Genomic DNA, 27,278 nt, shown 5'->3' on the forward strand with positions numbered 1-27,278 from the left:
CTAATTAAAGGAAGATGATAATCCCTTGCTCGTTTCATTTCCATACAAACACTATATATACAAGAATGAATGCCTATCCTAGAACCTTTTGATCTTCCCATAATTATAGGGAATGAATGATACAAGAGTTACATGAAATAAATGATACAAGAGTTACACTAAATGATATATATACATTTGGAGTATTAATTAATTGCTGACTGATACTAATTGAAATTCTTGGATTTTAAAGTGTTTGTAATTCTTTTCTAGCTCTTTGCCAGATTATTTATTTAACATACATATTTTTACTGGAAAAAAAAATACTGATCGTAATAGGTAATTTAGGTAATTGTGATTGAACAAACTATAATTTCAAACAATATATAATTCATACAATAACATATACTCTGTAATATATAAAGCTTCAAGTGGTGATGAGTATGTATCTCTACTTCACCTTTCAAAAATATTAACTTCAATGTACCTTTTAAAATCTTAACTTGAAGTTACTTTTTAAAATCATAACTTTATACAAAATCATAAGTGTATACATCAGTGGCAAATTCATAAATTGTTTTTAATAAAGATAAAAAAAAATGTTAACAAGAACAAAAAAAATGATATGCAATATCATTAAAACCTGAAATAACTTCAAGAATAGTCTATTTGGTTTGTAATAAAAATAACTGCTAGTCCTTGTAACGTTTTTTCCATCATTGATACTCCATGTTGTTTGTATTTCAATCAAGAATAGTCCCTCTCAATAACGGACGTTAAATCTATTTGGTAATCAGGTCATGTGCTAGATATATGAGGGTAAATAAAAGGACATTTCCATCTTTTTGTAATTTCCTTCAATCGTTATCTTTAAAGTTCATCACAATCCTTCCATCCCTAAAGTTCTTTGCAAACCCTTCATATTAGTCAAAATTACCTTAATTATAAATTAATTTGTGATAAAAGTCATCAACATCTGATAATGCTAAAAACGAACATATATTTCATAGCATTATTCCTCAAGAAAGACAAGCTTTTAGTTGCAATTGTTCTATTTACAAGTGATATTCGTTTAAATAATAAAAGGTGAAGACAAAAGACAGATTCGACGAATTGAAGACGCAAACGACCAAAAAGCTCAAGAGTACAAAATACAATCAAAGAGGTTCCAATTATTGATAAGAAACGTCTCGAAATTACAAGAGTACAAGATTCAAAACGCAAAGTACAAGATATTAAATTGTACGCAAGGACGTTCGAAAATCCGGAACCGGGACATGAGTCAACTCTCAACGCTCGACGCAACGGACTAAAAATTACAAGGCAACTATGCACATAAATATAATATAATATTTAAATAATTCTTATAATTATTTATATATTATATAAATAAATAAAAACCGTCGGCAAGAGAGACTCCAAAATGGGTGAGCTGTAATTTCAAACTCCGCGACTCGCGGAGTTTGAAGGCCAAAAGGGCCGCGAGTCGCGGAGGCCCAAACTCTGAAAATCCCTATAAAAGCAAACGAATTCTGATCACAAAAATCTACCAATATATCCATCTCTCTATCTATATCGTAATATATATATAATTTATATTTTAATTTTAATTTTAAATCCTAATAATAAGGGTATGTTAGCGAATATTGTAAGGGTGTAAGTCGAAATTCTGTCCGTGTAACGCTACGCTATTTTTAATCATTGTAAGTTATGTTCAACCTTTTTATATTAATGTCTCGTAGCTAAGTTATTATTATGCTTATTTAATCCGAAGTAATCATGATGTTGGGCTAATTACTAAAATTGGGTAATTGGGCTTTGTACCATAATTGGGGTTTGGATAAAAGAACGACACTTGTGGTAATTAGACTATAGGTTATTAATGGGTTTTATATTAACTAAACAATACCTTGTTAATTTAATATACAAACTTATAATTCGACGTATTTATATATAACCACATACGATTGACTGGGTACGGTGGGCGGGATATCTATAAATACCAATAATTATTCATTTTACTGGATACGGAACTGGATTAATAGTTAATAGACTTGTTGAAACAGGGGTGAATTACATTCAAGGGTAATTGGTGTAATTGTTAACAAAGTAGTAAAACCTTGGTTTACACGCAGTCGATAACCTGGTGTATTCATTAAACAAAGTATTAAAACCTTGTTACAATTCGAATCCCCAATTAGTTGGAATATTTGACTTCGGGAATAAGAATAATTTGACGAAGGCTTTCGCTCTTTATATTTATGACTGATGGACTATTATGGACAAATCCGTATGGACATATTAAATAATCCAGGACAAAGGACAATTAACCCACGGGCTTAAAATCAACACGTCAAACATCATGATTACGGAAGTTTAAATAAGCATAATTATTTTATTTCATATTTAATTTCCTTTATTTTATATTTAATTGAATTTCTAATTATCGCATTTTTATTGTTATTGTATTTAATTGCACTTTTAATTATCGTACTTTTTAATTATCGCAAGTTTATTTTATCGCACTTTTATTATTTGCAATTTCATTATCGTTATTTACTTTACACTTTAATTTAAGTCTTGTATTTATTTTTAATATTTTACATTTTGTTTTAACTGCAACTAAAGTTTTAAAATCGACAAACCGGTCATTAAACGGTAAAAACCCCCCTTTATAATAATAATATTACTTATATATATATTTATATTTTTATAAAAGTAAACTAATATAGCGTTAAGCTTTGTTTAAAAAGATTCCCTGTGGAACGAACCGGACTTACTAAAAACTACACTACTGTACGATTAGGTACACTGCCTATAAGTGTTGTAGCAAGGTTTAAGTATATCCATTCTCTAAATAAATAAATATCTTGTGTAAAATTGTATCGTATTTAATAGTATTTTCTTGTAAAATTTAATAGTATTTTATACCCCTTAGCTTTAACATCAAGTATTTTTGGCGCCGCTGCCGGGGAACTCTCTTAAACGCCGGAAGCGCAACGCTAATATAAAAAAAAAAAGATTTTTAGTTTACTTTTATTAAATTTCGTTTTTATAAAAATACGTTTTAAATATTCGAAAATATAAAAAAAAGAAAAACAAAAATATAAGTATTTTTAAGATTTTGTTAAATATATAAGTTTTATAAAGTTTCTTTATTTTTATTTTAGTTTATAAAAATATAAGTTTTATTTAATTTATTTTATAAATATATTTTATAAATATAAAAACCGAAAAAAAAATATAAATATATATAAATCTATTTTTTTTAGATTGTTATAAAGTATTTTATTTTTATCTTAGTTATTAAAGATAAGTTTTATTTAAATTATATAAATATTTTAATTAGATTTAAAAAAAATAATAATAAAAACGCGTCGAATTTTAAACCTGTCAGTTGAATTTTGGAACCCCGCGAGTCGCGGGGTTTGCTGCTTTGAATACCGCAAGTCGCGGAGACAGTCTGACACAGCTGACCAGAACCCTAATCAGGCATTAATTACGGAGTATTATTAATTATTATTAATTAATTTGTATTAGGGTTAAATATTTAATTAATTTAGTATTTAATTTAAGTTTTAATTAATTTGTATATTTAGTTTATTAAGTTTAATTAAATTGTAAAATTAATAGTTTTAATAAATAAATAATATAAAAATAATATTTTTATAAAAATTGTACTTTTTACAACTTTTAGTATATTTTTATATTTTATCCCTTTTTAATTGTTTTAGCGTAATATTTTTATTTTTAGCTCATTTTTAGTTTTAAACTTAGTTTTTGCCATAGTTATTTTTACTTCTAGATTTTTAGGCTTTGCCGTAGAATTCCTTAAGTGCTTTTTCTTTAGACTAAGATTTAGGTGCTTTAGAATTTTGCGACGCCTTTTTAAGTTTTAGTTTCTTTTTAAGTTATTTCCATTTGGGATTTAGTTTTTCCTGTAAGCTTTAATATTTTTAGACGACTTTTACCTATGTATCAATTATCATTCCAATTAGTAATCTCAATTTGCGATTATAATTTTAAGTTAGTTGTAGTAATAAGGTTAGGTTAGTCAAGTATTTTTAAGTTTTATAAGTTTCTTTTATTTTTCCGTCACCTTTTATTTTTTAACCATTTTTATTTTTCGACCTTTTTCCGACAAACTCTTTTTCTTTCTTATTTTTCGCTATTCTAGTTTTAGGACATAGATTTTTATTCTACTTCTTATCTAAATTTCTTAAAATTACGAAAATTTATTTTAAGTGGTTAAATTGATAGACATCAAAATTTTCTGGTTCGTAGTAATAGTTGGATTTGTACGTGGACCGGGTTATTGGAGCCAAACAGTCCTCAATTATATTGAGACCAAACGAATCCTGCCCCTCTGCTGCATCTTTTGGCTATTCGAAACGTGGGCAAAATCAGAAAAGTCTATTGATTAGATAACTTATTATAATTTTTCTTTCCTTTTAAAAACTAATAGGATATTCAGTGAATGTACCGAGCAAGACGTTCACCACCTTTTGTACGTTCACCACCTGTAACTAGATCAAGACATTTAGCAAATATTACTGCCGTTGATTTTTCTTTAGAATCGTCATCCAGTCGACCAAGTACTTCAGTTCAAATTTCCGATAATCCATTTTTTGAACCCGACCTCACAATTGAGAATCCGGAGAATATTCAGGGACGATTCGTAGATCCTGAACCACTAAAATTTCCTCCGGAACCACCAATCATTCAAACAGAGATTGTTGAGGAACGAACCATTAAATCAGAATCCTCTAGTGATTCCGATTCAACAAATTCAATTATGGAGAATCTGGAACCTTTAAGTATGGAAGACCGAATGAGAGCTAAACGCACTGGCCAAGGTCACGCAATTACTCATCCAGACATTAATGCGCCAGATTATGAAATCAAAGGACAAATTCTACACATGGTGACTAATCAATGCCAATTTAGTGGTGCGCCGAAGGAAGATCCAAATGAACATTTACGTACCTTTAATAGGATCTGCACACTATTTAAAATCCGAGAAGTGGAGGATGAACAGATATATCTCATGTTATTTCCCTGGACTTTAAAGGGAGAAGCCAAAGATTGGTTAGAATCGTTACCTGAAGGGGCGATTGATACATGGGATGTTTTAGTTGACAAATTTCTTAAACAATTCTTTCCTGCATCTAAAGCCGTAAGACTTCAAGCAGAAATTGTTACGTTCACACAGAAACCAAATGAAACTCTATATGAGGCGTGGACAAGATATGGAAAGTTGTTAAGAGGATGTCCGCAACATGGTTTAGACACCTGTCAAATAGTACAAATATTCTACCAAGGATGCGACATCACTACAAGGAAAGACATAGATATAGCAGCTGGTGGTTCTATTATGAAGAAAACCGAAACTGATGCTTACAAAATTATTGATAACACTGCTTCCCACTCACATGAGTGGCACCAAGAAAAAGATATCGTTAGATCATCTAAAGCAGCTAGAGCCGATTCTAGCCATGACTTAGATTCTATTTCCGCAAAGATAGATGCTGTGGAGAGACGAATGAAAAAGATGACTAAAGATATTCACTCAATACGAATTAGTTGTGAGCAGTGTGGAGGACCACATTTGACAAAAGATTGTCTCAGTATTGAATTAACAATGGAACAAAGAGAGAATATTTCATACATAAACCAAAGGCCTGGAAATAATTATCAGAATAATTATCAACCGCCAAGACCGATTTACAATCAAAACCAGAATTATAACCGAAATATTCCATACAACAACCAACAAGGTCCTAGCAATCAACAAGTATCCAATAATAATTACAATCAGCAAAGACCTAATTTTCAAAACAAACCACCACAACAAACCGATGATAAAAAGCCGAATTTAGAAGATATGATGACGAAGCTAGTTGAAACTCAAACGCAGTTTTTCACATCTCAGAAACAAACTAATGAACAAAATGCTCAAGCATTTAGAAATCAACAAGCTTCTATTCAAAATCTGGAACAAGAAGTAAGTAACCTAGCAAGGTTAATAGGTGAAAGAAAACCGGGAAGTTTACCTAGTGATACAAATGCTAACCCCCGGAATGAAACAGCTAAAGCTACTCCACAAGATCCACAACCTGATCAAGATAAGGAAAAAGAACCGGTAGTTGAAAAGGTTAATGAAGATAACACAGTTAAGGCTAAACCTTATGTTAAACCATACCAACCACCACTTCCTTACCCGAGTAAAATGAAGAAAGAGAAACTTGAAGCCGAGCAATCCAAATTCTTGGATATGTTTAAACAGATAAATGTAAATCTTCCTTTCATTGATGTGATTTCAGGAATGCCTAGATATGCTAAATTCTTGAAAGATCTAATTTCAAATAGAAAGAAAATGGAAGAACTCTCGGCTGTTACCATGAATGCTAATTGTTCAGCAGTGCTGTTGAATAAGATACCAGAAAAACTATCTGATCCAGGAAGTTTCACAATTCCATGTTTTCTGGGTAGTCTTAGTTCAATAGAAGCATTGGCAGACTTAGGTGCTAGTATAAATCTAATGCCGTATTCACTATACGCTAAACTAGAACTTGGAGAATTGAAACCAACCAGAATAAGCATACAACTAGCCGATAGATCAATAAAATATCCTAGAGGGATAATGGAGAACATGCTAGTTAAAGTTGGTACTTTAGTATTTCCAGTAGATTTTGTTGTTTTGGACATGGAAGAAGATTCTCAAGTTCCTCTCATATTAGGAAGACTATTCATAAACACGGCTAAAGCAATGATAGACGTGTTCGGTAAGAAATTGACCCTAAGTATAGAGGATGAGAGTGTTACCTTTTCAGTTGATAGAGCAATGCAACAACCACAATCTGCAGATGATACATGTTATTATATTCAAACTATAGATGCACATGCATAATTATTAGAAGAATTTCCAGAATTACAAGGAACAGGAGAATGTTCTTTAGGAGAAGGTAATGAACCAATTGATGAAGCTGAAATGTTAGCTACACTTATAGCTAATGGATATGAACGAACAACAGAAGAAATTCAAATGCTAAAAGAAGAAGACAGATATCGATATAAATCATCGATAGAAGAACCTCCTAAATTAGAGTTAAAGCCACTTCCAAACCATTTGGAATACGCTTATTTACATGGTGAATCTGAATTACCTGTAATAATATCGTCTTCTCTTACTGAAAATGAGAAATCACAACTCATTTCTGTGTTGAAAGCTCATAAACCAGCCATTGCATGGAAGATTCATGATATTAAAGGAATAAGTCCTTCGTATTGCACACATAAAATCCTTATGGAAGAAGGTCATAAAACGTATGTGCAACGCCAACGAAGACTAAATCCTAATATGCAAGATGTAGTTAAGAAAGAGATTATTAAACTGCTAGATGCAGGTCTAATTTATCCAATCTCTGATAGTCCATGGGTAAGCCCAGTTCAATGCGTGCCTAAGAAGGGTGGCATGACTGTCATTACAAATGAGAAAAATGAGCTTATTCCTACTAGGACTGTAACAGGATAGCGTGTGTGTATTGATTATAGAAAATTAAATGACGCCACCAGAAAAGATCACTTTCCCTTACCTTTCATTGATCAAATGTTGGAAAGATTAGCCGGAAATAGTTACTATTGTTTTCTAGATGGATTTTCCGGATATTTTCAAATTCCAATAGCACCCGAAGACCAAGAGAAAACCACATTCACGTGCCCTTATGGTACTTTTGCTTACAAACGTATGCCATTTGGACTTTGCAACGCCCCTGCAACCTTTCAAAGGTGCATGATGGCAATTTTTCACGACATGATAGAAATGCCATTTCATGGTTAAAGAAGGCATCGTTCTTGGTCATAAAATTTCAAAAGAAGGAATTGAAGTGGATAGAGCTAAAGTAGATGTAATTGCTAAACTTCCACATCCCACCAATGTTAGAGGAGTTAGGAGTTTTCTAGGGCATGCCGGTTTTTACAGACGTTTCATAAAAGATTTTTCTAAAATTGCCACTCCTATGAATAAACTCCTAGAAAAGGATGCTCCATTCATCTTTTCAGATGAGTGTATCAAATCTTTTAATATTCTTAAAGAGAAACTCACTAATGAGCCGATCATGATAACACCAAATTAGAATCTACCATTTGAACTAATGTGCGATGTAAGTGATTTTGCAATGGGAGCCGTTTTAGGACAAAGGATTGAAAAACGATTTCAACCTATATATTATGCTAGTAAGACGTTACAAGGAGCACAAACGAACTATACAACTACTGAAAAAGAACTCTTTGCTATTGTCTTTGCTTTTGACAAATTTCGATCATATCTCGTTCTAGCAAAAACGGTGGTCTATACCGACCATTCTGCTCTTAGATACCTATTTTCAAAACAAGATGCTAAACCAAGATTAATCCGTTGGATCTTACTCTTACAAGAGTTTGATATTGAAATCCGAGATAAAAGAGGAGCAGAAAATCTCGCCGCTGATCATCTTTCTCGTCTTGAAAATCCCGAATTAGAAGTTCTAAATGAATCGGCCATACAAGACAACTTTCCTGATGAATATCTATTGAAGATAGATTATAAAAAAATTCCATGGTTTGCAGACTATGCAAACTACTTAGTTTGTGGATTCCTTGAAAAAGGATTATCGTACCAAAGACGAAAGAAATTCTTCAGTGATATAAAACACTATTTTTGGGAAGATCCACATTTGTTTAAAAGTTGTCCCGATGGAATAATACGCCGATGTGTATTTGGAGATGAAGCTAGTAAAATTTTAAACCATTGTCACACAGGACCAACAGGAGGGCATTATGGGCCTCAACTAACAGCAAGAAAAGTTTATGATGCTGGATTCTATTGGCCTACAATTTACAAAGACGCACACCTTCTTTGTAAATCCTGTGATGCTTGTCAAAGGGCCGGAAAAATAAGTCAACGTGATGAAATGCCACAAAATGTCATCCAAGTATGTGAAGTATTTGACATTTGGGGTATTGACTTTATGGGTCCATTTCCAAAATCTCATAATAATCTATATATACTCGTAGCCATTGATTATGTATCTAAATGGGCGGAAGCACAAGCTCTCCCAACTAACGATGCACGAGTTTTAGTCAACTTTTTAAAACGTCTTTTTGCAAGGTTTGGAACACCGAAAGCTTTAATAAGTGATCGGGGTACTCATTTCTGTAATAATCAACTTGAGAAAGTTCTTAAAAGATATGGAGTAACTCATAAAATCTCCACCGCATATCATCCACAAATAAGTGGACAAGTTGAAAATACCAACCGAACTTTAAAACGTATTCTAGAGAAAACCGTAGGATCAAATCCGAAGGAATGGTCCATTAAATTGGAGGATGCACTCTGGGCTTTTAGAACAGCCTACAAAACTCCAATTGGAACCACACCTTTTAGACTTGTTTATGGAAAAGCATGTCATCTTCCAGTAGAAATTGAACACAAAGCATTTTGGGCTTTGAAGACATGTAATCTTGATTTACATGAAGCCGGACGTCTACGATTAAGTCAACTAAACGAATTAGAAGAATTAAGACATGAAACATACGAAAATTCGTTAATCTATAAAGAAAGAACGAAGAAATTGCATGATAAAAGAATTAGAAGTTCAAAAGAATTTAAAGAAGGAGACAGAGTTCTTCTTTTCAATTCACGATTCAAGCTATTTCCTGGAAAATTGAAATCAATATGGTCTGGACCATTCATAGTCAAAAGAGTTTTCCCATACGGAACGATAGAATTAATAAATTCAAATGGGATTGAATTTAAAGTTAATGGTCACAGAGTTAAACATTACATACATGGTCCGATGGAAGTTGACAACGAAGTTAATAATAATTTCACCACCCAAGAAAACCTTCAAAATGAAAACATAAATATGTTATCAACAACATATGAAAAATCAAAACTGGAATATAGGGAGGATTCAAATTTGAGTGATGAAGAAGAATTCCTATACAAACCTCCCATTCCAAGAAACGAAGAAAAATGTGAACAAGAAATTCAAATAGAAATGAAAGAACCAAGGAAAGAACACCCGAAAAAGGTTTACAAACCAACTCGACTTACTAAAGCAGGAGACCCGGGTGAATTTATCATTTCTTGCTTACTTAATGATGGTGCTGTATATAATGGACTCGCAGATTTAAGAGCAAGTGCAAATATTATGCCTCTTTCCTTATACAAAAGATTAGGCATGGGTAAATTAAAACCAACCAAAATAGGTGTTCAATCATTTGACCAAACCATTAAACACCCGGTTGGAATAGAAAATAATTTACTTGTTAACGTGGGAAGTTTGACCTTTGTTGCAAACTTCATAGTGATTAATATGGAGGAAAACCTTAATATTCCTCTAATTCTAGGTCGCCCATTCTTAGCAACCACCGAGGCATTCATTAATGTAAGAGAAGGTAGAATAACACTTAGGGATGGTGATACATCGATCACCTTTGTGAACCGAAAGTTTAGATCTCCACAAACCAAAACTGTTAGACCAATAAAAACGCATAAGTGTGGGGAGAATCAAGTCTTTAAAGGATAATATGAATTTCTGTTAGAGTTAGATTGTCTGTTTTCGTGTAGTTCTCGAAAATGGAACCCGAATGGTCTTTCCCTAGCAGACCCTAAAGAACTAGTCTTCTCCCCCCATTCTGAATTTTTATTTTTTTAGGTTTTTATAAAATGAAGACTGCCTGTGAACTAAACCATGGTCTAATGCTACACGCTTTGATCACTAAACGTAATAATGACACACTACCGAGTGAAATAGTATCAGTAATCAGAGAAAGAATGGACGGAGTTAGAAAAGAATCCAGATGCGAAGATAATAAGTTACAATTTGGTAAAGGAAAATCAAAATTCGCAGTGAAAAGAAGAGCACGACACCTAGAAAGATGTCACAAATGCGGAAAATGGTCACATGGAGGTAAATGTTCAAATAATCAAACATATTCAAATACCGAATTTGTTACTTTATGCAGAGACGGACCGTTCATATGTTTAGAAGAAAAGACACTGAATGCTCGAGGTTACGCCTATGTAGCTATGGAAAACCAATTAAACTGACTATCTTATGAATGGGATAGATCATATAATTAAGAAATTTATTTCACAGGTATGTTTGTACAGTTTTTATTTTTATTTTTTATTTTTAACCTTTTGATAATAAACGCTAATTTGTTCGCTAAAAAGTATTAAATTGGTATTGAATAAAATTAGGTTTGGCGACCGAAATTATTGATATCATTCAAAAATTTATTACATCACTGCGAAATTTAACGTTTATTCTTAAGGTATAAATATCTTTAATCAATCAACCCAAAATATTTCAAAAATTCGTCATGAGTTAAATTAGGTCTTGGAACCGAAATTACTTTACCGAAAAGAGGGGCGCATATTTTTGATAATATTTGATTGATTAAAGTGGGATAAAAAGCCAAAAAGATTTTTAATTTTATTTTTACCATGTTTTTAAAATTAATATTTAAATCTTAAATTAATATTGTAAACTTTGTAAAAACAATATTTTTAAAATTGTAAATATTTGAAAAATTAATATAAGTTTGGTGTGAATATATAATATGAATTTTTAAATTAAGTTTGGTGTGAATTTTTAATTATTAAAATATGAATTTTTAATTTTATGCATTTTAAATTTTAAGTTTGGTGTGAATTTTTAATATTAATTTTGAATTTTATATTTAAATTGTGTGAATTTAAAAACAAAAATTTACTTTATCTCATTAAGTTAAAAATATGATTTTTAAAATTCGTCGTAAGTTGAAGACTAGGTCGTTGAACCGAAATTGCTTTACCCGAGGGAGGGACGAGAACTTTTATTATCATTATTTTTAATCTTATTGAATTAAAGTATGCCAAAAACATTAAAAAAAACCCAAAAATCTTAGCTTTTAAAACAATCGCTACAAAAAGACAAATTTTAAAATTTTGTCGAAGGACGGACTAGAACATCGATCCGAAACGACCTCGTCCTAAATAACAAGGCAAACAAAATTTTAAAAAATTAATTACTTAATTATTTTATAAGTTAAAGATTATATAAAAAAAAAAAAAAACAAACTCCGCGACTCGCGGAGTTTGAAGGGTAATTCACCGCGAGTCGCGGAGGGATCGGATTACAGAAAAAATAAAAAGAGCTGAAACAGCTCAGTCCACACAACACACAAAGAAAACACTGCGAAATAACTGCCGAAAAAACCCCCAAAAACACCCCCAAAATCACAATTTTTAACCGTTAATCATCAAATCTTTTACTAAAATCATGTTGAGAAGGATGCTATCAAGGAATTACTCAAGAAAAACGGTAAATTTCTACACCTAAACACCATTTAATCCGAAAATTAGTGTTCTTGAGCAAATTCTTCCCCAATTTGATTTTGATGCTTTTAGTGTAATTATGCTTAAATTGTTTATGTATTATGCTTGTATAACCTAGATTGATGCTATTTAACATGATTAGAAGCCTTAAACTTCAAATTTTGAGTAATCTAGGGTTTGTGTTCTTGAGCAAATTTGGGGCTTTTTGATATAAACAGGTTATGGCCGATTTTTGTCATGAATTGTTGCTAAATTAAGTAGTGTAACATGTTTAGGTAGTTAAATGATCCAAACTTTGAGCCTAAACATGATTTTGAGAATTAAAGTGGACTTTTTCAAGTCTAAAAATTCATGAACTTGATTTTTGAGAGATAATGCCATTTGAAACTTGTTTAATTGCTAGTAATGATTATTTTGACATGTTATTTGAGTTAAATGCTTATGAACTTGGCGAACATTTTCGTATATGCTTATTTGAAAAAGTGTAGATTTGATAAAAATGTGAAAATGAGCTTAAGTTTGATATAAATTGATCATGTCATTATAATTATTTTGATTGATGATTTTGCTGACACTAATGCATATTTAGATGCACAAAAATTGTGTTTGATGTGTTTTGCAGACTGAAAGGGGTGAATCTTCATCCCAAGCTCGCAATGCTCCTGCTGAGAATGCGGAACAACAGGAGGTGGATAACTACTACAAGCAAGATATACATCATCCAGTCATGACATTTTCTAATATGCACTTGGAAGAGTTGCACCCGAACCTGAGATTTGACAGACTTTGGATAGATTATCCAAAATATCAAAGGGGTTTGCATACTCTTCATTCCAAAGTTGTTGAGGTACCTAGGGTCATAGAATGGGGACCCTTAGAAGCTGTAGAATTGGCCGGGTCAATTAGAGAATTACTTGTACAGAGGTATGGTAATTCTACTTTTAATGACTGGGTACGTTTATTCACCATGCGTAGACCTGTATATAAAGTATGGTGTGAAGAATTGTTGTGTAGTATAGAGTTGAACGATCGGGTAGCTAGTTTAACCGATCGATCTTTTATTAGATTTTTGTTAGGAGGTTCGATGCGCCACATGTCTTTACTAGACATGGCTCAGGCTTTACGTATATATACGCCTGAGGAGTTAGCATCTGCCGATTGTAGAGGGTTGATACTAAATGGTAGAAAGATAGATGAAAATTTTGATACACACGGTGTATGGAGTCAAATGACAAGCCATCACCGATTCAAAGGGGAAAATTACTCTTATTTGGATATAGATAGAGCCGAATTAAGAGTGATTCATAGGTTTTTAGCTAATTCGATTACACAAAGAGGTAAGAACAAGGAAAAGGTAAATGAACAGGATTTGTTTTACCATATGTGTATTCGAGACCCACAAAGCGCTGTAAGTATACCTTATTGTGTGGGTTATTATTTATCAGCTATGGTTAGGGGGATGAGACCGCATAGCATAATAGGAGGTGGTATTTTTATTACTTTGATTGCTGAATATCTCGGTGTGGATATAAGTCGGGGGGATTATTAGTCGAAGAACCAGAACCCCGCGATACTATAGGTTTAAATGTATACCATGGTGCGAAAGTTTTGAAGAGGCGAAATAACGCCGCAGTACAATACCATGGTAGACATCCACAGGTTGAGAGAAACCAACAGCAAGGTAATGTAGGAGGGGGAAATGAAATGCAAGAAATGCAAAGGTTTATAGCTTCACAGGAATACGAAAATGCTAGACAGAGAGCATTTGAAGATTGGCAAGTTCATCAAAACCAAATCATAGCTCATTGCCAACATATAGGTAGAAACTATATTCCTACACCAAAACCCATATTCCCTCCTGGTCTATAGAGATGCAGCCACCGTATCCTACGTATAACCCTGCCGAAGCATTCTATAGCACCTATGATTATGCTTGGAACCCCTATTGGTATCAGTATCATCCCTAGTCTACTTAGTTTTATTTATTTTGTAATTTGTAATGTTGATACGTTTAATACTTATGTTAATATTGTAATGGTTTTTATAATTTTCTAACTTTTATTCTTAGATTTTAATAATTTTTGAATGTGGGGTAATATACCAAACTTCAAAAATATGTATATATGTTTGCAGTTTATCTTATGTACACAACAGGGTAAAACAACGCATTTTCAAAGACTGGCATTAAGTTCAGCAAAAGCAACTAATTTTGACGACAAGATGCAAAATATATGTGAAATAACAACAAGACGGAATGAACAAATGATGTGCACCATTTATCATTCAGCAAATAAACGCCAATATATTTGGAAACTTTGGTAAAATTTAATCAATTTCACACAAATCACCCTCAATAATTTAAATTGTTACTGATTTCTTGCAAATGAGGGCATTGCAAGATCTTAAGTGTGGGAAGGGGTTAAATTCGTTCGGATTTTAAATTTTTTTACTTTATACACTTGGTTACCATTAAAAATACTAGTAAAGCAGTAGTTGTATTAGAATCTAGTGCTCTCTGATAATAAAGAACAGCCCTATACTGACTACCCAATTCTAGTAAAATTTTTAAAAAATTTTCAATTAAATGAACTCAAAATCATGTTTATACATATTTATGAACGATAAAACTAGGTTTTAACACCGAAATTATTGTTACCTCGGAAAGGACATAAATTGAGAAACAAACCGAAATGTTAAAATTCATTTAAAATGGAATAGAGGACGATAAAAAGGAAAATAAAAGCCAAGTGTGGGAAAATTTACCAAGTTATCTTAAACATATGTCACATATTTTTGTACAAATAACTGAAAATACTTTTGCTTTGGACTAAACTAAACTGTTTTACCCGATGAAAGAAAAGAAGAGATGGATCTACACGATGAATCAATTCCATCATTAAAAGGAAGTAAAGTCTTCCGAAAAAGACACGCGCTTCTTGATTTAGGTCATGAAGTTGTCGTCCAGACCAGCTGTAGGTTGACGAAAAATCTAGAAAAGTCATCACTAAAATCAGCAGGAAATCCACGGACCTCAGCATTAAACAGGGTCGCCAAGTGGTCAAATTTATCCTAACCATGAGAAGGATTTATCTCGTACAATGGGGGGGCACCATGCAAATTAGCTGGATAAGACTAATGAATCAGATCCCCAGAAAGGATAATCTCCTTAAAAGATCAAAAATCAGCTTTTAAGCCTGATATTACTCAATCCTTGAGATTGACCTTAAAGATTGAGAATTACAAACTCATGGAATTCAATGATATCTAAACTCGAGCTTGAACAAGAAAATATTTTGATCAAAATTACAAACCGATTTGTTTTCTGAAAACCCTATTTTCAATGCGTTCATTACCATTGAACGTAAAATCCTAGGAATTCACTTGGAATTCATTAGGTCACCTGAACCAAATCGGGTGTCAACCGTAAAAACGGTGGTTGCATAGTGGTCAAAGACAGGACCTTGTGCCAGACCGAAAAATCATAAGGGTGAGCTTTACTATTGCTCCTACCAAGGATAGTAATTGCGTCCGACACGTTATAGACCATAATCAAATGCATGTCATTAGACATTGCCTTAACAGTTGCTTGTTCAACGTTTTCCTTTACAACCGGACGGTAGTTTACCGAAAGGTAATATACGGGACAAGTAAACTGGACGTGTTGCTTTCCAAATACAAGGTTAGCAAGTTGGTGACACAAAACCGAAAGTTTTGAGCTAAAATTTTCAAATCTGAAACCCACCAAACCCACGAAAATATTTTGCAAACACCGGTAAAGGGTTATTCCGAAAAACTTATCTAGGGTAAAAACTAGATTTAAAAAGATCAAATGTTTTCATAAAGATCCAATTTCCTTAATGGATCTAAATTTTTATAGTCATGTGGGACTGTAAACCATATCGTTACTACCATTGTTTATACCACCGTATAGAAATCACTGATGTACAAAGTGTGAAGAATAAAGAAGTGATTCTAGTATTTCAAGACGATATTGCTTGAGGACAAGCAACACTCAAGTGTGGGAATATTTGATAATGCTAAAAACGAACATATATTTCATAGCATTATTCCTCAAGAAAGACAAGCTTTTAGTTGCAATTGTTCTATTTACAAGTGATATTCGTTTAAATAATAAAAGGTGAAGACAAAAGACAGATTCGATGAATTGAAGACGCAAACGACCAAAAAGCTCAAGAGTACAAAATACAATCAAAGAGGTTCCAATTATTGATAAGAAACGTCTCGAAATTACAAGAGTACAAGATTCAAAACGCAAAGTACAAGATATTAAATTGTACGCAAGGACGTTCGAAAATCCGGAACCGGGACATGAGTCAACTCTCAACGCTCGACGCAACGGACTAAAAATTACAAGGCAACTATGCACATAAATATAATATAATATTTAAATAATTCTTATAATTATTTATATATTATATAAATAAATAAAAACCGTCGGCAAGAGAGACTCCAAAATGGGTGAGCTGTAATTTCAAACTCCGCGACTCGCGGAGTTTGAAGGCCAAAAGGGCCGCGAGTCGCGGAGGCCCAAACTCTGAAAATCCCTATAAAAGCAAACGAATTCTGATCACAAAAATCTACCAATATATCAATCTCTCTATCTATATCGTAATATATATATAATTTATATTTTAATTTTAATTTTAATTTTAAATCCTAATAATAAGGGTATGTTAGCGAATATTGTAAGGGTGTAAGTCGAAATTCTGTCCGTGTAACGCTACGCTATTTTTAATCATTGTAAGTTATGTTCAACCTTTTTATATTAATGTCTCGTAGCTAAGTTATTATTATGCTTATTTAATCCGAAGTAATCATGATGTTGGGCTAATTACTAAAATTGGGTAATTGGGCTTTGTACCATAATTGGGGTTTGGATAAAAGAACGACACTTGTGGAAATTAGACTATAGGTTATTAATGGGTTTTATATTAACTAAACAATACCTTGTTAATTTAATATACAAACTTATAATTCGACGTATTTATATATAACCACATACGCTTGACTGGGTACGGTGGGCGGGATATCTATAAATACCAATAATTATTCATTTTACCGGATACGGAACTGGATTAATAGTTAATAGACTTGTTGAAACAGGGGTGAATTACATTCAAGGGTAATTGGTGTAATTGTTAACAAAGTAGTAAAACCTTGGTTTACACGCAGTCGATAACCTGGTGTATTCATTAAACAAAGTATTAAAACCTTGTTACAATTCGAATCCCCAATTAGTTGGAATATTTGACTTCGGGAATAAGAATAATTTGACGAAGGCTTTCGCTCTTTATATTTATGACTGATGGACTATTATGGACAAATCCGTATGGACATATTAAATAATCCAGGACAAAGGACAATTAACCCATGGGTTTAAAATCAACACGTCAAACATCATGATTACAGGAGTTTAAATAAGCATAATTATTTTATTTCATATTTAATTTCCTTTATTTTATATTTAATTGCATTTCTAATTATCGCATTTTTATTGTTATTTTATTTAATTGCACTTTTAATTATCGTACTTTTTAATTATCGCAAGTTTATTTTATCGCACTTTTATTATTTGCAATTTCATTATCGTTATTTACTTTACGCTTTAATTTAAGTCTTGTATTTATTTTTAATATTTTACATTTTGTTTTAACTGCAACTAAAGTTTTAAAATCGACAAACCGGTCATTAAACGGTAAAAACCCCCCTTTATAATAATAATATTACTTATATATATATTTATATTTTTATAAAAGTAAACTAATATAGCGTTAAGCTTTGTTTAAAAAGATTCCCTGTGGAACGAACCGGACTTACTAAAAACTACACTACTGTACGATTAGGTACACTGCCTATAAGTGTTGTAGCAAGGTTTAAGTATATCCATTCTCTAAATAAATAAATATCTTGTATAAAATTGTATCGTATTTAATAGTATTTTCTTGTAAAATTTAATAGTATTTTATACCCATTAGCTTTAACATCAACATCTTTTCCCATTTTATTGCAAAAAGTGATAAATTCTCCTTTTTGATCTTATTCACCCTTTCCTAAAACCCTAAATTTGAAATCATTCACACTCTGAAATCGACAAACGTGTTTCGAGTCGCCAGGCGGAGATGCTCTTCTCTCTCGTCAAGGTGGTCGTCAGCTCCGACCATTATGTCTCACAATCCGTTTAATGGATAACTTGATATAGAAAAAAAAAACATATCAAATTATTCAATGTGAGATGAAAATAAAAAATCATATTGTTAATACCGAGATGAAAATCAAATTTCCTCATTTCTCACAGATGAACCACAACAACATATCTAGAAACATATATAAACCATAAACCATCATGTATAAACCAAGAAATCGTATATGTTTATAAATATCAATTTCAAGGAACATATATAAATCAATTTCTAGAAACATATATAAATATAAAAAACCATTTCACAAATTTACTTCAAAATTAACCTCCACGTATTGGAAATGTATTTTCCCTTGATCATTAACATTACAAATATGAGAATAAAAATATACAATCAACCAAGAGACTAGCCACTAAATGATCACTAAATGAAAGGCCATAAATACAAATAATAATATCCATTAACATCCCCCCGCAGTTGGAACGGGTGATGATCCAACGGTCAAAGTGTCAAACTGGACCGAATCTCTTCAAACAGTGCAAATGGCAATCCTTTCGTGAAAATGTCTGCATACTAATACTGCGAAGGAACATGTAGAACACAAACATGCCATGTGGAAACAAGTTCTTGCACAAAGTGTATGCCAATCTCAGTGTGTTTCGTCCATTGGTGCTGAACTGGGTTAGATGAAAGATAAACAACACTCACGTTATCATAGTAAACAAGAGTGGCAGAGAATAATGGTTAGTGAAGCTCACGTAAAAGGTTGTGTAACTAGTAGGTTTCGGCAACCGCATTAGCGACACCACGACACTCAACCTCTGCACTAGATCTAGATAGTGTGTGTTGTTGCTTCGAAGACCATGACAATAGGTTATTACCAAGAAATACATAATACCCAGATGTAGATCTGCGAGTGGTTGGTCAACCTGCCTAGGATGCGTCTGAATAAGCCACGAGAGAAGTCGTGGATGATGAAAAAAAAGTTAAATACTCATGTCCAAAGTGCCCCTAATATAGCGAAGGATCCTCTAAGAGCAAAAAAACCCCTGCTCGCGAGGATCATGCATAAATAAGCAAATATGCTGAATGGCAGAAAATATGTCCGGCCAAGTAAAAGTGAAGTACTAAAGAGCACCTGCTAGGCTGCGATACAAAGTAGGATTAGCTATAGGATGTCCATCAACCTCAAGCTTCAAATCCGTGCTAACGAGAGTTCTGCAAGGGTTACACTGTAGTATATCTGCACGCTCAAGAATCTCTGTAAATATTGCTTCTATGATAAAAACATCCCAGTAGATGTTCCAGCGACAAATATCCCCAAGAAATAGTTCAACAAGCCCAAATCTGTCATAGAGAGTTCCTGATGAAGAGACCCGATGAATCGTTAAAGGAAGTACATAGATGAAGTTGTGAGAACAATGTCGTCCACATAGAGCAATAATAAGCGGTGTCTTTCCCCTGACGCTAAATAAAAGGAGAAAAGTCACAACGACTGCGGTGGATCTACGCGCTGGGCGTAACCAGTGAATCGCTAAAACTAGGAACGAGGGGCATGTTTTAGGCCATATAGGGACTTCTGTAAAAGGCATACATGATTTGGGTGTCTCAGATCACGAAAACTAGGAGGTTAATGCATATAAACCGTTTATGTCAGATTACCGTTCAGAACGCATTTTTGGCATCAAGTTGAAGAATATGCCAATGTTGAGAGAGCGCAAGACATAGAACAATACGAATAGTGGCCGACTTAACAACATGACTGAAGGTTTCATTGCAGTCAATTCCAATCTGTTGACTGCAGCCGTTCGCAACAAGTCGAGCTTTATAGCAAATTAGAGAACCATCTGCATTATGCTTATGCCGAAAGATCCACATAGAACGAACAATGTTCACGTTCGCAGGGTGAGGCACAAGGATCTAAATATTGTTTTAATCAAAGCATTATATTCCTTATGCATAGAATTTTTCAGTTAGGGTCGTGAAAAGCTTGGGCGTAGGATTTGGGAATGGGTGAGATGGTATACACTTGAAGATTGAGATGCTTAATGGGTTTTGTTGTACCAAGATGAGTACGAGTGATCATAGGTTGAGTGGAAGTAGAGATTGATGTTTGGATCATAGATGATTGTTTGCGGGTTGAGTCATTGGCCGAGTTAAAGAAATATGTGTCGAAGTTGGTTGGGTTTGATTCTGGGAAGCAGGCTGAGAGATGGGCGGAGAAAGACGAACGGGTCTCGGTGGTGGTGGCTAGGATGTGGGATGGATTTCGGAAGAGACAGGTTGAGTCGTGTTTGTAGTGTGACACTGCTAAAAAAAAATTTTTAAACGTGGCGGAAGCATTAGTATTAGTTAACCATTACAATAAAATAAATATATTTAATTACATATCCAAATCATTTGACGACTAATATTAAATAATAATTCTAGTGTCACGTGACATTACAACCAAAATTCAGTTTTTACAGAAAAAGACACATCATAGTTTCTTCATAGTCAAACATAACATCACCATGTCCGTCTTCTCCCAAAAATGCATCACTTACAAAAGCTAACAACCTGCAGAGAGAGGATGGAGGGGAATTAGCACGAAGCTAAGTGAGTACAACTAACTACATGCAATAGTATACAGGAACCGTCATACTAATCATGTCACAAAGTCTAACATACAAACATCACCCACGTGCCGTCTACAGAGACTCTGGCGGCTCGGCCAAACCATTAACCACCAGTTGATCGGACTGGGGCTTACCAGGAGTTCCTCCACCACCGTGTGTATATATATATATATAATCCACAGGCGACGGACGCGTCATTCACATATATATACACCTCGATTGTCTAGGCTACCACATGAGGAGCCCAACCCGCAGGTTGATCTCTCCTACCGAGGCTACCACACAATAGGGACGCACTGGGCTCCAGCAGACAAGCATCAATTAACATGCAGTCATCACAACGTACTAACTAACCGCAACAGTAAGTATATCTAACAAGCATGACAATCATAATATAACATGCTACTCTATACTATATTTTCCAGTTAGTCCCACTCACCAAATACTAGCAACCAGCTCAGATAATCTACTACTGAGCGGCTTCCTTATCCTTATCACCTGAACATAAGGCAAATCAAGTTAGTTGCTATCCATTAATCACCAAACAACACAGTACAGAAATTTTTCATCAAAAACGTCCGCTAAAAATTTCTTCTTAACACTTATGCATTTTCAAAATTTACCTCTTGATCATCAATATACAAACGGGCAGCATAACAGCTAAAAATCAATACTTAGTAAAATATTTCACTGTCAAAGACACTCGGTCGACTGTCAGAGACAGTCGGCCGACTGTCTACACTCACTCGGCCGAGTGTCTAGTCACTCGGTCAATGGTCTCTCACAGACACACTCGGCCGTGGGTCATACACACTCGGTCGATGGTCGAGTCGGTCGGTCGAGTGTCAGGAGACACTCGACCGACTGTGTTTATCTACAGAAGCTGAAGAACAAAGCTACTAATTTCTCCTACAATCGACCAATTCTTGCGCTAGAGCTCGATTATGACCTCAAAACTGACCAAATCGAAGATACTAAACATGTAGAAACATAAACTCACAAGATTTAGATTCAAACAATATCAAATCTAACCATTTTGACCCAAATTACTCATTTTGTAAGAACTTACACAAAAACTCAAATTTCTCAAAGATTAAAGCATGAAATCTTGTGATTCTTACCTTGTTAGAATCAATAAATCACAAAGAACAAGATAGTATGAAAGATTCGAGCTCAAAAACAAGGATTCAAGATTAGGGTTTTGATGTAGGTGAGAGTGAAGGTACGGTGTTTTGAGAAGAAAAGTCTAGAAATGGGAGGAAGAACACAGACTAGTCACTTAATTGTGGTTAATTTCCATAGTGTGCAACACACGGGTATTTATCAGTTATCTGATACCTTTCGTACATTATTTGGCAACCCAAACGAAGTCCAATTAAAATAAACAAACCTGTTCTGTGACCCTTGTCACGAACTGGTCCTAACCACATCATTAATTAATAGTAAATATTAAATAAAAGTAAAATCATATAATAACACAATACTAACTTAAGGGAAATTTAGTAATCTTACAGCTAGGCCCGATTGAGGATGTTACATGTAGTGTAAGAGAGATCAAGAAATGAGTAAAAGGGTGACTGGTGAGGAGTCATGGACCCGTAAGGAAACGAGATTTCATCGAATGTGACATGACGAGAGATGATGATTTTGTTACTGGGGAGGTCAAGACATCGATAACCGCGTGGTTTAAAGGGTATCTGAGGAATATGCAAGATGTAGAGAGAGAAGTGAGTTTATTTGCAGTGTTTAGGTAGGGGTAGCATAAACACCTGAATACACGAAGGAATGCATAGTTTGGTTTTCGACTTATATAGGAGAGAGTGAGGTATGTCGAAGCTAATGGCGGAGGAAGGAAGTATGTTTAAAATATACGTAGCCATGTGAAGAGTCTCGACCTAGAATTGAGGAGGGAGATGTAACGACCCGTCAAAATTGCTATTGATACGGTACGTTATACATTGATTCCATAGTGAGGTTTTGACCTCTACATGATACATTTTAATAAAAGTATTGCATTCATTAAAATAAGTGACTTTCGAAACATATAAAGTTATAAACATGTGGGCGATTACTTAAGTATAAGTAAATTCCTGGAAATACATAAGTCTTTATCTTACAGGTTGACATCACAGTCAAATTATTTTATTACACAACGTAGTTTTGTTTCGAATGCAATAAACTTTATACAAAGCATGAGAGACTCCATGCAGGTAACAAGCACATCACAGCGGAAGCAGTCTAAGGACCTGAGAATAAAACATGCTAAAAAGGTCAACACGAATGTTGGTGAGTTATAGGTTTAATTGCTCGAGTCATAAATATATAAAGATGGACCACACAAGATTTCATCAAAAGTTTATCAATAGATTCTATGTAACAGAGCACCCTGGTAACTAAACTTAACGCTATGATAATAATTACCCTATTCGTTTTAAAACACGCAAACCAATGTGTCGTAAACTCAAATAACATACGTATGTTAAAAGGCTAGCGCTACTAGCTCGGACGGGGATGTCAAGCCCTATGGATCCATATACAATTATTCGCGCCCACCAGTCCACATTCTATGTACTGGCAGCTAATAGTTACCAAAGCTAAGGGATTTTCAGTTTAACTCAGTGTAGAATTAAGTATGTACTTGTGTCCATTGCGTTTAAAATAAATTGCATGTATTCTCAGCCCAAAAATATTTAAAGTGTTTAAAAAAGGATCTATAACTCACAGTTCAATATTGAGATACAATATTGCGGCAAATTGCGTAAACGTAATGATAGTGGATGATTGTATGGTTGGTCTTAAATTCACAAACAATACCCCGAACAATACCCAATATAACCTTAGTTTAAAAAGGTTTGAAACCCGAATTAAAACACCCGCGTATAAACCTTATTATTATTAAACTTAAATTAAACTTTTAATATTATAATAAATATAAATATATATCGATAGATTGTGAGATTCAGAAAGAAAAAGGTGTACATAATTCGTCGATCATAGGCTCGCTTTTATAGGCATTTGTGAGACAGACTGCTCCGCTATCGTGAAGATTTTATGCCTTAAAGCTCTGCAATCGCGAAGGTACGCATTTCTAGCTCAGAGTTTTTTGTTCACTAGCTTGTCGACATATTTTTATATTTATATATAATATATATAATTTATTTTAATTAATTATATAATATATTATATTCCCGTTCATAGTTGACTTGTAACTTTAGCTCCGTTGTCTTGCACGTTGATGCTCGGTTTATGTCCCGGTTCCGGTTTTTGGAACGTCTTTTCATACGCTTAAAAAACTTGTACTTTACGTTTCGCGATAAGTACCTTTATCAATAATTAGACTTATTTGCCAGCAAATTATCTTATTTGAAATGTAACTTATATATTTTAGTATTTTGGTCATTTGCTTCATTAAATCATATAGAGAATTGGTGTAAATAAGTCAAAATTTTTCGGGTCATCACAGTACCTCCCCGTTAAAGAAAATTTCATCCCGAAATTTTGAGTAGTACTTGTTTTATGAGCGATATCAGTGAACAAATGTGGATACTTTTACTTCATTTGATCTTCACATTCCTAAGTAAACTCGGGTCCTCGTTTTGCGTTCTAACAAACTCTAACTATCGGTATTTTGCTTTGTTTTAATTGTTTGACCTCACGGTCCATGATTTCAATAGGTCTTTGATAAAATAGAGTATATCATTGATTCGTATTTCGTCAAGAGGAAGTACGACATCCTCTTCAGCTAAACATTTCTTCAAATTTGACGCGTGAAATGTGTCGTGAACACCACTAAGTTCTTGCGGTAGCTTTAATCGATAAGCAACTGTTCCAATCCTTTCGGTGATTTCAAAGGGTCCTACGTACCTAGGACTTAGCTTTCCCCATTTACCGAATCGTACAACGCCTTTCCAGGGTGACACTTTCAACATGATTTTGTCGCCCACTTGAAATTCTAGCGGTTTTCTTCTTACATCAGCATAACTCTTTTGACGACTCATGGCTGTTTTCAATCGCTGTTGTATTTGAATGATTTTTTTGGTGGTTTCATGAATAATTTCTGGTCCGGTAAGTTGTCTTTCTCCTACTTCACTCCAAAAATAGGAGATCTGCACTTTCTACTGTAAAGTGCTTCAAATGGCGCTGTGTTGATGCTCGTATGATAGCTGTTATTGTATGAGAATTCTGCCAAGGGTAAGTGTCGATCCCAACTGGTTTCAAAGTCAATTACGCATGCCCGTAACATGTCTTCAAATGTTTGTATTGTTCTTTCACTTTGACCATCTGTCTGTGGGTGATAAGCGGTGCTCATATCTAATCGAGTTCCCAATGTTTTTTGTAATGACTGCCAAAAATGTGATATGAATCGGGTGTCGCGATCAGATATGATGGAGATAGGTACACCATGCTTGGAAACTACTTCCTTCAAATATAAGTGTGCTGATCTCTCCATACTGTCTGTCTCATTTATTGGTAGAAAGTGAGCTGATTTAGTGAGGCGATCAACTATCACCCAAATAGTGTCGTAACTACATGCAGTCCTTGGAAATTTTGTAATGAAATCCATGGTTATTCTTTCCCATTTTCATTGAGAATTTCTGGTTGTTGCATTAATTCTGACGGCTTTTGGTGCTCAGCTTTGACCTTCGCACATGTCAAATATTTGCTAACATAAGTAGCAATTTCTGTCTTCATATTAGGCCACCAATAGAATTTCTTGAGATCCTGGTACATTTTCCCATTTTTTGGGTGAATTGAGTACCTCGTTTTGTGTGCTTCATCTAGTACTAGTTGCCTAAGGTTACCATGTTTTGGTACCCATATGTAGTGACCCGAACTTTTCCATGTTTATATATATTAATTGAGATTGATATTTACATGATTAAATGTTTCCAACATGTTAAGCAATCAAACTTGTTAAGACTTGATTAATTGAAATATGTTTCATATAGACAATTGACCACCCAAGTTGACCGGTGATTCACGAACGTTAAAACTTGTAAAAACTATATGATGACATATATATGGATATATATATAGTTAACATGATACTATGATAAGTAAACATATCATTAAGTATATTAACAATGAACTACATATGTAAAAACAAGACTACTAACTTAATGATTTTTAAACGAGACATATATGTAACGATTATCGTTGTAAAGACATTTAATGTATATATATCATATTAAGAGATATTCATACATGATAATATCATGATAATATAATAATTTAAAATCTCATTTGATATTATAAACATTGGGTTAACAACATTTAACAAGATCGTTAACCTAAAGGTTTCAAAACAACACTTACATGTAACGACTAACGATGACTTAACGACTCAGTTAAAATGTATATACATGTAGTGTTTTAATATGTATTTATACACTTTTGAAAGACTTCAATACACTTATCAAAATACTTCTACTTAACAAAAATGCTTACAATTACATCCTCGTTCAGTTTCATCAACAATTCTACTCGTATGCACCCGTATTCGTACTCGTACAATACACAGCTTTTAGATGTATGTACTATTGGTATATACACTCCAATGATCAGCTCTTAGCAGCCCATGTGAGTCACCTAACACATGTGGGAACCATCATTTGGCAACTAGCATGAAATATCTCATAAAATTACAAAAATATGAGTAATCATTCATGACTTATTTACATGAAAACAAAATTACATATCCTTTATATCTAATCCATACACCAACGACCAAAAACACCTACAAACACTTTCATTCTTCAATTTTCTTCATCTAATTGATCTCTCTCAAGTTCTATCTTCAAGTTCTAAGTGTTCTTCATAAATTCCAAAAGTTCTAGTTTCATAAAATCAAGAATACTTTCAAGTTTGCTAGCTCACTTCCAATCTTGTAAGGTGATCATCCAACCTCAAGAAATCTTTGTTTCTTACAGTAGGTTATCATTCTAATACAAGGTAATAATCATATTCAAACTTTGGTTCAATTTCTATAACTATAACAATCTTATTTCAAGTGATGATCTTACTTGAACTTGTTTTCGTGTCATGATTCTGCTTCAAGAACTTCGAGCCATCCAAGGATCCATTGAAGCTAGATCCATTTTTCTCTTTTCCAGTAGGTTTATCCAAGGAACTTAAGGTAGTAATGATGTTCAT

The sequence above is a fragment of the Rutidosis leptorrhynchoides genome, chromosome 8 (genome assembly GCF_046630445.1).
Source record: "Rutidosis leptorrhynchoides isolate AG116_Rl617_1_P2 chromosome 8, CSIRO_AGI_Rlap_v1, whole genome shotgun sequence".
Taxonomy (NCBI): domain Eukaryota; kingdom Viridiplantae; phylum Streptophyta; class Magnoliopsida; order Asterales; family Asteraceae; genus Rutidosis; species Rutidosis leptorrhynchoides.